General features: G+C 46.3%; 1 protein-coding gene across 1 annotated transcript in view; it reads left to right on the top strand.

Moving 5' to 3' along the window:
* The window catches only part of LOC121293660 (alpha-1,6-mannosylglycoprotein 6-beta-N-acetylglucosaminyltransferase B-like), a 1,251,241-nt gene that overhangs the window by 22,948 nt on the left and 1,216,012 nt on the right, over positions 1-12,281 (top strand). The window lies entirely within an intron of this gene.

Genomic DNA, 12,281 nt, shown 5'->3' on the forward strand with positions numbered 1-12,281 from the left:
TCACCACAGAGAGTGTCCTGAATCATCTTTGTCTGCTGCACCCTACACAACCTAATGCTACAAAGGGGGGATGTCTTGGCTGAGGGAGACATGGAGGACCATGATTTCTTCTCCAATGATAAGGACGATGAAAGGGATGGAGCTGACAAGGGCCAGGATGTCACTGAGCCACATGCAGAGGCCATATCAGGTATATGATGCGGCAGACAGGCCTGTGCCAATCCTACCATATAGTAACTATATTCCAGACAGAGTAAGCTGCAGACACATTTTCTTAACCTTTTGGTTTTCTATCCTCTGCTGGCTAGCAGGCCCCAGTTCTTTTTTGGTAACAGATATTATAATTTAATTTAATTTACCTTGATTTATGATATTTATGATAGCTGAATTAAAATGCACTAGTTATTGTCTGCCCTGCTGGTAGTTTGATCCTTCACATGAGCCAAACGATGCTAAAGTGCCAAATGCACACATTAGAAGGTACACAGCATTTCCTTCTCCCACAACCTCGGGCACCTGTAAGTAGAATTGTGATTTTACCCAAGCCTTCACAAATCTGTGTGCATGGCAACTTAGAAGCAATATCAAATCTAAACTGCAGGGATGCAGCTATGTCACCCTCACACCTGCTCCCAAGGAGAGGCTAACCTGGCAGAGAGCTCTTTCAAGTAGAACCAGATAGATGGGTCCACAGGGGGGAGCAGCATGAGAACACCATTTGTCCCCTCAGAGATCACACCTCTATGCAGGTTGATCAGGAAAAATCGTGTTCCTGCCCTCCAGTTGTCACTGGCGCATAGTGAACCCATATCTCCTGACAAATTTATCATGCCGAGTAGTTTTAAGGATACTTTGGAGTCCACTCACCGAGAATGCTTTACCTGCACCATGGGTTGCTGAGTTGCAACCACTCCAGACTCTCTAATCGCAGAGACTCCTACAAGTCTCAGTCCTAGATGGCCTTAGCATTAGTCTGAGACTGTCATTTTCATAGTCTGTCATTGTAGTCACCTCAGCCAAGGTAAACATCTTTCCTGCATGGACCCTGCAGAGCCCTGTTAGAGCTGCTGATGTTTCACGTGGATAACCTCACAATCCTCGACACGGTCCAGCACACAGGCCCATTCTACTCTCTCTCACCTCATCCACTAAAAGCCCCGTCCTTCAATCATATCTGACGCACTTTGGTTGCAAACCCTTTATGCGCGGTCCACTGCCACCCTTGACAAGGAGTCGAGCAGGTCATACAAATCTCCATGTGAGGTCTCACAAAGGCTTTAGTGAACCGCACACACACTTCTTAAATTCTACACTCAAATCCCTCTTACAGCCAAGGCTAATACACCCATTGCCTCCTTATTTGCAGCCTTCCCCTGCATGTTAGCTCAAAATGACAAATGACCAAGGAAGGCCATTACTGATTGGATGTGCCCACCATAGCTTTCTGCAGATCTGTAGGGCAGCCTCTGGTTTTCTACTGTTAAGAAGAGAATAGAGCTTCACTCTCACAGCCCTAAAACTGCATCTACATTGTTCCTTGCCACTCACATAGCAGATTTAACTCCCATTGAGTACATGTGGCATCCATCCACATCTCACATCAGGGCAGCAGTAGCAGAAGATACAGTGACCTTGCTGCACACATTTTCAGAGACTCGAACATGATGCGCTGCAAGTAATGGCTTGTATAATGCATGACCAGGCCGCACACTCACAAATTATTGTCATAGTTTAATCCTGCACAAGTGGGATTATTGAGTAATCACTATGTTGATAATGTGAGAGAAGGGAACCTGTAGGAATTCATTTTTGGACTCTGATGTGGGTCAAATTCCACACCCTTAAATGCCCGTGACTATTGAAGCAACTAGTAACAAGATGGTATCCAGGAAACTTCTAAACAGTGTGAGTGAACATATATTTACGAGTGTGGAAACTATATACAATAGTTGTACACCTGTGCCACTTGTGTGCCTTCAAAACTTATTAATCTTTTGTTGCTTACTTCTACGTCTAGATGCAGCCCTGACATACACAGCTGAGGTGGAGGCAACCTGCTGACTGCTATGCCCATTAAATTGTGATGACTTTGGCAGGCATCGTCTGGTGACCTGACGCCTATTGGGCACCGGTCTGCTAAGGGTCTCCTGCTCAGGTGCAGGTGCACCCTCCTTGACCTGACCTCCTGGAGGTGATGGGGTTACTGACTGAGGGAAGGTGGATCGGCAGGAACATAGGAACATAGAAACATAGGAAATAGGAACAGGAGTAAGCCATTTGGCCCATTGAGCCTGCATCACCATTCAAACAGGTCATGACTGATCATCAACCTCTACACTATTTTTCCCCAAAATCCCCATATTCCTTGATGTCATTAGTATCCAAAAATCTACTGATTTCTGTCTTGAACATATTCAATGATTGAGCTTCCACAGCCCTCTGGAGCAGAGAATTCCAAGCACCCTTGGAGTGTCCTGGGATGAAGGCCCTGGCATGCCTGGCTGGTCCTCCCTGTGGGTGCTCAGTAGCACTTGCCTGACTCCTTAAGGAGAAGGGGACCCTTGGGGGAAAGTTGAGGTTCCCTGTGCCCCGCTCACCTAGCCACTGCTGCACTGCACCCATAGCTAGACCATCCCATACAGGTCCAAGCGCATACCCACTATGTGTTTTGCAGGACCTGGGTCTCCAAGGCAGCTGCCACGCTTTCAGTGGAGGAGCCACAACATCTGACAGAAAGTGAATGGACTCCTCAAGCCTTCAGTCCAGTCTGTGCATGGCCTCTGGTAAATCTGCCTGATGTACCCCTGCCTGTCTCCCCATCTTCAACGTGGCTCTGAGGGCTGAGTCCAGAGGCTTATCATCTGCAAGGGGCTCAGCAGGGGCCTGATCTCCAACAATCCCCCGAGTGTCAGAAACCTTGGCTGCCACTTCCTCTGCCAGCTGTGGACCCATATTAGCGAGATGCTCATCAGATTGTGATCCCGAGCCTGCTCTAGAACGTGGACCCACCGAGGTGATTGAATCTGCGCTGGTGGAGGGTGCAGATGAACGCTGTGATGGTGCATCCCCTGAGGCTTCTGAGGCATCATCCTAAGAGGTGGGGTTGGACATAGAGCTGTGGGTGGTCTCTCTTGTTGGCCTTCCCCTTTTCTTGCTGATACCTGGAATAGAGAAAAGGGAGATTTAGTGAATGACTAAACAGGCTCCTTAATTAAATAAATCTCTTAGTTTGTGGACGTAGCTGTCTATTCCAACTAGAGGCACCCTCACAGGCTTCCTGGGGGAGTCCTATCTCACCTTCAAAATAGACATGGTCCTGCTCCTCCCTGGTTTTCTTAGCAGCCTGCTCCTCAAGAGGGGTGAGGACTTGAATGTCCGGAATTCCACCTCAGGCCTGGGACCGCTCCCGCTTCCTGTGGATGTCCTTCTCCTGCAGAAAGACAAAAGGATTGATTGTCATCCCAATGGGTGCATGAGCAGTTCAGGAGCATGCACGCCCATGGATGCTGCTGAGCCCTCCCCAGTAAGTGACTAAGATGTAGGAGGTTTTGCAACTGATATGAGATTTTGAGCATGAAGTGGCTGGCACACATTCAGTGCAGATGTCCCATCTGCTGGCGAGTGTTGCAACCCAAACTGCTGTGTGACATCCCTGTGCACTCACACAATTAGGCTGTCTGATGTCCTTATGAGGGTTTGTTTTCAGTCAGATTAGACGCTGCACTTACTTTGCAGAGTGCAGCAGAATATTTATCCTCGTCCGACACTTCTGGGCTTTTCTGTGCTGGGCTCTAACCTCCACAATGACCCATGTCCAGGCCGCCATCATCAGATGGGAGGGCCTCCTGCTGCCATCCCGGGGAAACAGCACCTCCCACCTTACCTGGAAGGCCTGGAGGAGAGTCTCCACAAAGGCTTCACTGAACTGTGGGGCTACAGGTTGTTTTCTTCTCTGGGCTATTAAGCCCTTGGCCTGTAGTGAGTGAATGGCTGTCCGGATGCCCTTTAAATATGGTGCATGGACCTTCGACTTCCTCCCGCCTCCACCACAAGATTCGCTGTGCTCCGCATGGATGCATAGGTAATGAGCTGAACAGTGCAAGATCGCGCATGGTCAGCCATTTCACCCTATAGCAGAAATAACTCCAACTTCCACTCCCACCACCAAACTTAGACTCCAGAACAGAAGATTCTGGCCAGTGTATCCACCTGGCTCCATACTTGATAATGATATCAGCCTTTCCTCCATGGTAGCTCTCTCACCGTTGCTTCTCACAACTCTCAGGTTAAAACACCCACACATGAAACTTCATAGAACAATATCATTCAGGCCAGTTGACCCATCGTGTGTGACAGCTTTTTGAAAGAGCTATCGAGTTATCCCATTCACCTGTCCTCTCTCATAGCCATACATACACACATTTTCCTTCATTTGTTTATACATATCCCTTTTAAAAGTTATTATTGAATCTGGTTTCATCACCCATTCAAGCAGTACATTCCACATCATAATTTGCTGCATTGAAAACATTTCTAGTCTCACTTCTGATTTTTTTTACCAATTGTCACAAATCCATGTATCCCAATAATCAACCTTTTTGTCAGTGGAAAGTTTTTCCTTATTTACTCTTAACAAAACCCTTCATAATTCTGAACATCTCTATTATATCTCCCTTAATCTTCTCTGCTCTAAGGAAAATAAACCCTGCTTCTTTCCATGTAACTGAAATCCTGAATCCCTGGTACAATTCGACTGAATCTCCTCTGGATCCTCTTGAATTCTTGGGAGTAGTGGCCAGAATTGGACAATGTTCAAGTTAGGGCCTAACCACTGATTTATAAAATTTTAGACTATTTTCCCTGCTTTTGTACTCTATGCCTCTATTAATAAAGCCAAGGATCCCATATGCTTTTTTTAAAAGAAAAATGTCTTTTCCAATTGTCTTCCTTTTTTCAAAGATTTTTGTACATATATTTAGCTCTGTTCCTGCACCCCATTTAAAATTGTGTAATTTAATTTCTATTGCCTGCCTTATAATTTTGGCTGACATTTCAGTAGAATTTTAAGGGAGTGCTGCATTGTGGGAGGTTCTGACTTTCAGGTGCAATTTCAAACTGAGGTCTTGTCTGTCCTCTCAGATGAATGTTAAAGATCCAATCACACTATTTGGAGAATAGCACTGGAGTTTGCCCCGTGTCCTAACAACTGTTTATCCATCAACCAACATCAATTATTTATCTCTGCCTTGTGTGGATGTTTTTCATGTAATTCGGCTGCCGTGTTTCCTTACATTGCAAAATGACTTCATCGGCTATGGTTTTAAAACTGTTTGGGAATAAGACCAGTTTCAACATTATGTTCAGAATTCCCCGTTATACATGATCTCACCATCAGCTGCAACTGAATCAGAAACTAATCCACTTCCCTAACAACATGTGGTTGGCTGAATGCAAGGGATGCAGAATAAAGGAGGTTGTTAAATGTATACATTAGAGAAAATGTAACTCAAAACTGATAAAGCATTTTCTACTTATTTCTGTATCTTTTCATATGCAATGTAGAGTTGAAATTATTTTTTTGAATAAAAGTAGGTCAAGACACCAGTAAATGGAAATGAAACTAAATATAACATGTTTCTATATAACAAAAATATTGCAAAAAGTCTATGGACTACAGAATTAGAGGCTCTTACTTGGCTCTGTAAAATATGAAATATGCTAAATGTAAACTTATACAGAGTAATTACCTTGTGATTTATAGAAATAATTACAGATGTGTTATGTTATAAACATGTTTCCAATGTAAACAAAGCATTAACAGCCAACCCTTGAACAAATAAGAATAAGAATTATTGACTTAACATTAAACCTTTGCGAATATACAATTAGGTAACAACAGTGAAATTCAAAAAGCGGAAGAAATAAGAGGAAGAATGAACCTCAATCAATAAGGCTTGAACAAAACAGCAAATAAGGAAGATTCCAATTTCACCTAAATAAGGACAATGCAAAAAGCTAGCAAATAGGCAAAAAAAGTCTCAAGAGAAATGTTTTCTCTCCCATATTTGGTTTGCTAGAATTTGTGTGGAGGGGGAGGGCATTATCTCAAGAACTGTTTTGCATACAGGATCCCCAAATATATAATTTGGGTCCGTAATTACTTTCTCAGAATTAAAAATCTACCAGTCCCAATTTTGAAAAAAAGCACTCAATGTATTTTGGTAATTACTGTATCAAATTACAAAATGATGTGTGTGGGATGTGAGGTGTTCAAGAAAAGTCCACTGGAATTTTAAAAACATTTTCTCCCTCTGACTAACTAGGATGAGTTAAGACCTTTTATTAGACATAGAAAACTAATAAGCAATAGTAATATGGATATTACTGTAATTTTATTGCACAGAATATGATAACTTGAAATTTAAAACCACCAGGTTACAAGTGTTCTTAACTGGTAAACAAAAACAACCCTTTCATTAAAGTTTCCTGGTACATACCAGGTTGAGCATGAATTAGTAATGCAGTTCAAATCAAATTTTAAAAACCTTCAAAATTGGAAGGGGAAAACTGGTAAACCAAACATTTTATTCACTAAGCATTCTCAACTCTTATTCTATTCTCATTCTATTCGCTAAGCATTTGAGGAAGATGGTGATGTAGTGGTAATTTCACTACAGTAGTAATCCGGAGGCCCAGGCTAATAATTTGCGGGTCATGGCAGTTGGTGGTATTTAAATTCAATCAATAAATCTCAAATTGAAAGCTAGTTATTAATGATGTGACCATGACAGCTATTGTCAAAAACCCATCTGGTTCACTAATGTCCTTTAGAGAAGGAAGTTTGCCATCCTTGCCTGGTTTGGCCTACATGTGACTCCAGACCACAGCAATGTGGTTGAACTGCCCTCTGAAATGGCTTAGCAAGCCACTCAGTTTAAGGGCATTTACAGGTGGGCAGCAAATGATGGCTTTGCCAGCAACATCAACATCCCATGAAAGAAAAAAGGAGCTCCCAATACAATTTATTACTGGAGATAATGTCTCAACATTAAACAACATCAGTTCAAAATATAAATCATTGAACATGAATAATCTATGTGCAGAAAGACTTCTATTTCAATTTTAGACTATTCCCATGATGTTCTTGATCAACTTCCCCTGCAGCCCCTCCACCAAGGTCAGTCACCAAGATAAATTGTACAGTTAAATTTTAATCAAAAGGAAAAAGTGAAGACCAAATAATAATTTACATGAATTCTGAAATCACCCTAAATTAAGTATTCTTTACCCCTTCTCCTCAAGGAGTCAGGCAGGTGCCATCGTGCACCTACAGGGAGGAGGCACACCTGCAAGGCACCCTGGGGGCTACATCCTAGGACACTCCAAGGGTGCTCTGCCACTCAACCTCCCCTCTGGCAGTGACCCCTTTGCTTTGGTCAGCCAAGGAGTGTGCACTGTACCTGTGCAGGAGACCCTTAGCAGGCCAAGGCCCTCTAGACATCAGGCCACCATACACGAGTGGAAACATCTTCTGAAATCTATCCTGTCAAGCCCTATCATCATCATGTACGTTTCAATAAGATCACCCTTCATTCTTCTAAACTGTAATGAGGCCTAACCTGTTTAGCCGTTCCTGATAAGTCAATCCCTTCATCCCAGGAATCAGCCTATTGAATCTCTTCTGAACTGCCTCCAATGCCAGTATATCCTTTCTTAAATACAGGGACCAAAACTGTACACAGTACTCCAGGTGCGGCCTCACCAACACCCTGTAGAGTTTTAACACGACTTCCCATTTTTAAACTCCAATTCCTGGCGAAACAGGCCAAAATTCCATTTGCCTTCTTAATTAATTGCTGCACCTGCATGCTAGCTTTTTGTGTTTCATGTGAAAGAACACCCAGATCCCTCTGTGCTGCACAAAAACTATGTCTGCGCACCCTCCCTCAGACACTATTGAGCTTCCCTCCAAAACCCTCAAGATACATCCAGTAAACCCTGTCCTTGCCATCATAGACGTAACACCCACTCCCTCTTCTGCCTTTATTATCTACACGGATACCTCAATGTTCCAACCTGGCACATTGGGGCCAACACTCACTTAGGTCCCATGGAGCTCCACTTCCCTCGCCCACTCCGGCCATTCTTGCCTCAGTCAAGAGGAGGTGGCCTTCAACTCAAGCTTCACTGATGCTCCAGACCTTGTTGGAATGATGCTGCAATGAAGCCCAAGAGTTATGGAGGAATGTTACTGTCTTGGGGGTTAGACCATGGAGATGAGAACATACCTGGGCATGGCTCTCCATCCAGTTGACTAATGATTATTAGGGTGCCCTTTAGTTAACTAACGAACCACACCAATAACTCCTCCTACTGCTGAAGACCCTCCCCCCATTTTGAGTCCTGGCTCTCACTGTGGGACTGCATTGCAACATCACAGGTAAAGCTATGTTGCAAATCTCATATCGACAAAGGTCCAGCACCTTCTACCCTCTCACTGTAACCCACCTATTTCCTCCTATCTTCCTTCGCCAACACCACACGATCCTTCATCGTCCCCCCATTCGACTTGCAACCCCCCCTTCACTTTTGACCCTATAATACTTTATGTCTCATTCTCTGGTCTTACCCCTGAGCTCTTAACCATCCAAGTGCAGATGCCCATTCTGACATTGATCTCTCCCGCCGTCAAAGCCACCATTAACCTGACTTTTTATGGCCACCCCCAGGAAACCCTATAGCACCTGACCATGATCCTGCCACTCCCATCTTACTAAATCCAGCTCCCTCCATCACTGCCTCCCAGTACCTTAATCCTAAACCTCAGGACCCAAACCTCTACATCCACAGCCTCACACTTTAGACTCTTCCCTCTGGATGCATTAGAGGCCGCCGCGATGGCCTTTAACCCTGCTCTGGGTGAAGGAAAGCAAACAAGGTTGCCAATCTGGCATGGGAAGCAGTGGCAGCAGTGGTCAGCGCCAACGCTCTGCAAAACAGAAAAGCCAGTGAATGATCTCATCTGTTTTGCCAGGGTAAGTCACTCTTCTCATCACCCTCAACTCAACACTCACAAACCAGTCACACAACCACAGGGATCTCACTCACTGCCAGTTCAAGGGACTTGACCTTTCACCCTCTCACGCACACCTTCATTTGCCCTGCGGATCATGTTCTCAACCCGTCTGTGGCACCACCCACCACCCACACACATGCCAGGCATCCTTGTTATCGGGTCTGGCAGTTGTCCTGCTTACACTTTCACCATCTGTATTCATGCAGGACAAGCTGGCATACAACAAAAGGGAGAGGTCGCAGACTGGGAGAGGAATGCCTGAAATCATGGTCCTCATAGACTTTGAAATTAGAGCCATCCAGCTGGCCGGCGACGATCGGGACCGTTCCTGTGCTGACGGTGAGGTTGCCGGTGCTCAACCAAGTGAGGATCCAATCGTGCAACGTCCATCAGGTGACCATGCTGTGAGTCAGGTCGCCTGTTCCGCAGTCCCCTGCCATGCACTAATTGTCTCTCCTTGCTTTCACAGGCACAAGTGGGAAACAGCCAAGGGGCTCCACAAGCCAGGTCCTCGTCTCAAGCCTCAAAGAGACCTCAGGAAGAAGAATCTGATGGCACACTCATTAAAAACCCATCAGAGAGCTCACCCACATCCTCCACCAATGCAGAGACACATACCTCGGTGGGACCTAGTTCTAGAGCAGCCTTGGGGGTCACAATCTGGTGAGAACATTGCCCTTTCTGATCCACAGCAGGTGCCAGCAGGGACTTACCAGGTTTCCATCACTCAGAGGACTGCTGGAGACCAGAAATCTGCTGAGTTCAAGTCAGATGATGAGCCCCTGGGCTTGGTCATACCTCAGTTGCTGGAGCTGCAAAGGCAAACTCGGGAACATCAAGAAGGGATGTCTACTGCACTTCTCAGATTGTAAGGCATAATGCAGGAGCTCGTCTGCCTTCAGTCTGAGGTGATAGTGCAGCATGCCAATGCACCGAGGTCAACACTGGTACAATGGTGGCTGCCATGGAGAACTTGATCCAGGACATCGGTCCTGCACTATTGCGTGGGTTGATCTCCATCGCTGACGCAATAGTTGGTGTAAGGCGTGTGGGGCAGCTCTATCTCACTCCAGCTTCCCCTTCTCCTCAAGGAGTCAGCCAGAGGCCCTCAGGCACCCATAGGGAGGGAGATCAACAGGTGCGCACCCCAGGACCATCCACCTAGGTGATTCCAGGAGTGTCCAGCCCATCCGAATCCACTCTTCCTGTGACCCCAGCTGCTGCAGCTCCGCAGGCCAAGGAGGGTGCCACTCTCATACAGCAGGATCCCAAAAGCAGGCTGGGCCCCTCTAGGCCTTGGCTCTCCGGAGGACGCCCATCAAGGTCATCACAGACAAGGCCTAGCAGTCAGCAGGCTGTCTTCACCTCCACTGTGGATGTTGGGGAGCACCAAGATATAGTGGCAATGTTAGGAAAGTTAAGAGGATGTAGATGCACAATCTGGGCATGGGTGCTAATCACTGGTACATAATATTCACTATTGTAAATAAACTCCCAAGGATGTCTCCTTGCCTATGGCTCCTTGTCCTGATGAACAGTGTACGTGTGAATCAGATATGAAAGCTTGGTTCCTGCACAAGATAAAGGCAGGTGTCTCAGGCCAGGGCCTCTTCCCTGCGCTTTGTGCAGCCTTCCCAGCACACGGATGGTGCGCCTTCACAGTCACTGGGCATATTAATCATGCCTGCACCTCAATCGGGCTTATCATTGTTTCCAGAGTGTCCTGTGCTGGCAGCCCAGAGTTCCGTCATTCTCTCTGTGCTCTCAGCACCTCTGAGGTGTGGCTGGCGCCCCCATCCCATCAGCATCTGGTGACAGGGTGGACCTGAAGGGTTCAGCTCACGAAAGATGTCTTAAGATCAGAAGAGGTTAAATTTTCTCTGCTGCGTCTCCATGGTATGACACTGTTCACAATGCACAAGTGAGATGCCACCAGCCAGACAGGAGTCAAACTTTCACATTAGCTATGTGAGGATCTATGGAGTGTCCCCATTGCATGTCATCATCATCCTCCTGGAATGTAGAGACTGTGGGCATCCACTGTGTTTCCATGACAGGAGCCTTATCACAGAGGGTAAGTGTGTTACTATCGGTTAGACAGGAGTCAAACGTTCACAGATGTAATGCGAGGATTTATGGAGTCTCCTCACTACATGTTGTCATCATCTTTCACGAATCTAATCGCTATGAGGGCCTCCCGAGTGTGCCTGCCTCACCTGGACAACACAAAGGCATCATCACCATCATCCTCGCCTTTGAGGTCCTCTTCACCCTCATCCCCGTTGATGCCTGCCTCGTTGGAGGAGACGTCCAGCTCCTCCATCTCCTCCTCAGCCAGCTCCTCCCTCCATTGCAGCACCAACCAGGTTGTGCAGGGCACAGCAGGGGACGACAATGTGTGACACCCTCTGTGGACTGTATTGCAGGGCCCCATGAGACCAGTCTAGGCACCAGACCTAATTTTCAACATTCTGATGGTTTCTCCACCAAAGTGCAAGTTGCAGCATAAACCATGTTGTACCTTCTCTCTGCTGCAGTCTGAGGCTGCTACACAGGTGTCATCTGCCACATCCTCTGCAGGTAGCCCTTGTCCCAGAGGAGACAAACATGCAACCTCAGTGGACACTGGAAGGCGTCAGGGATCCAAGAACTACTGAGAACGTAGGAGTCATGGACAGTCCCTGGGAATTTTGTGCAGACCTGTAGGATGCATCTGTGGTGGTCACAGACCAGCTGAACATTCAGCGAGTGGAAACCCTTCTAGTTAATGTAGCTGACTGCTTGTTGCCATGGAGATCTGAGTGCAGTCAATAGCACCCTGCACCCATGGGAAACCTGAGATCTGCTCAAATCCCAGTGCTCTTGCTTCCTGGCTTTCTTGATCCGGTCAAAATGCACAAAGTTGTGACCCTTCACGAATATGGCATCCGTGACCTCCTGGATGCATTTGTGTGTGGAGGCTTGTGAGGTCCCACAGAGGTCATCTGTGGAGCCCTTGAAAGGAGCCACTGGGATAAAAATGGAGTGCTATGGTCACTTTCACAGCCACTGCCAATGGATGCCCTCCACACCCCTGTGGTGCCAAATCCTGAAGCAAGTGGCAGATGTGACTGACTAGTTCCCTGGACATGTGCAGTCTTCAGTGACTCTTCTTCTCAGTCATCTGCATTAACGTTGTATACTCTACTTGCTGTACACCTTGATA

Source organism: Carcharodon carcharias, chromosome 22 (genome assembly GCF_017639515.1).
Source record: "Carcharodon carcharias isolate sCarCar2 chromosome 22, sCarCar2.pri, whole genome shotgun sequence".
NCBI lineage: Eukaryota > Metazoa > Chordata > Chondrichthyes > Lamniformes > Lamnidae > Carcharodon > Carcharodon carcharias.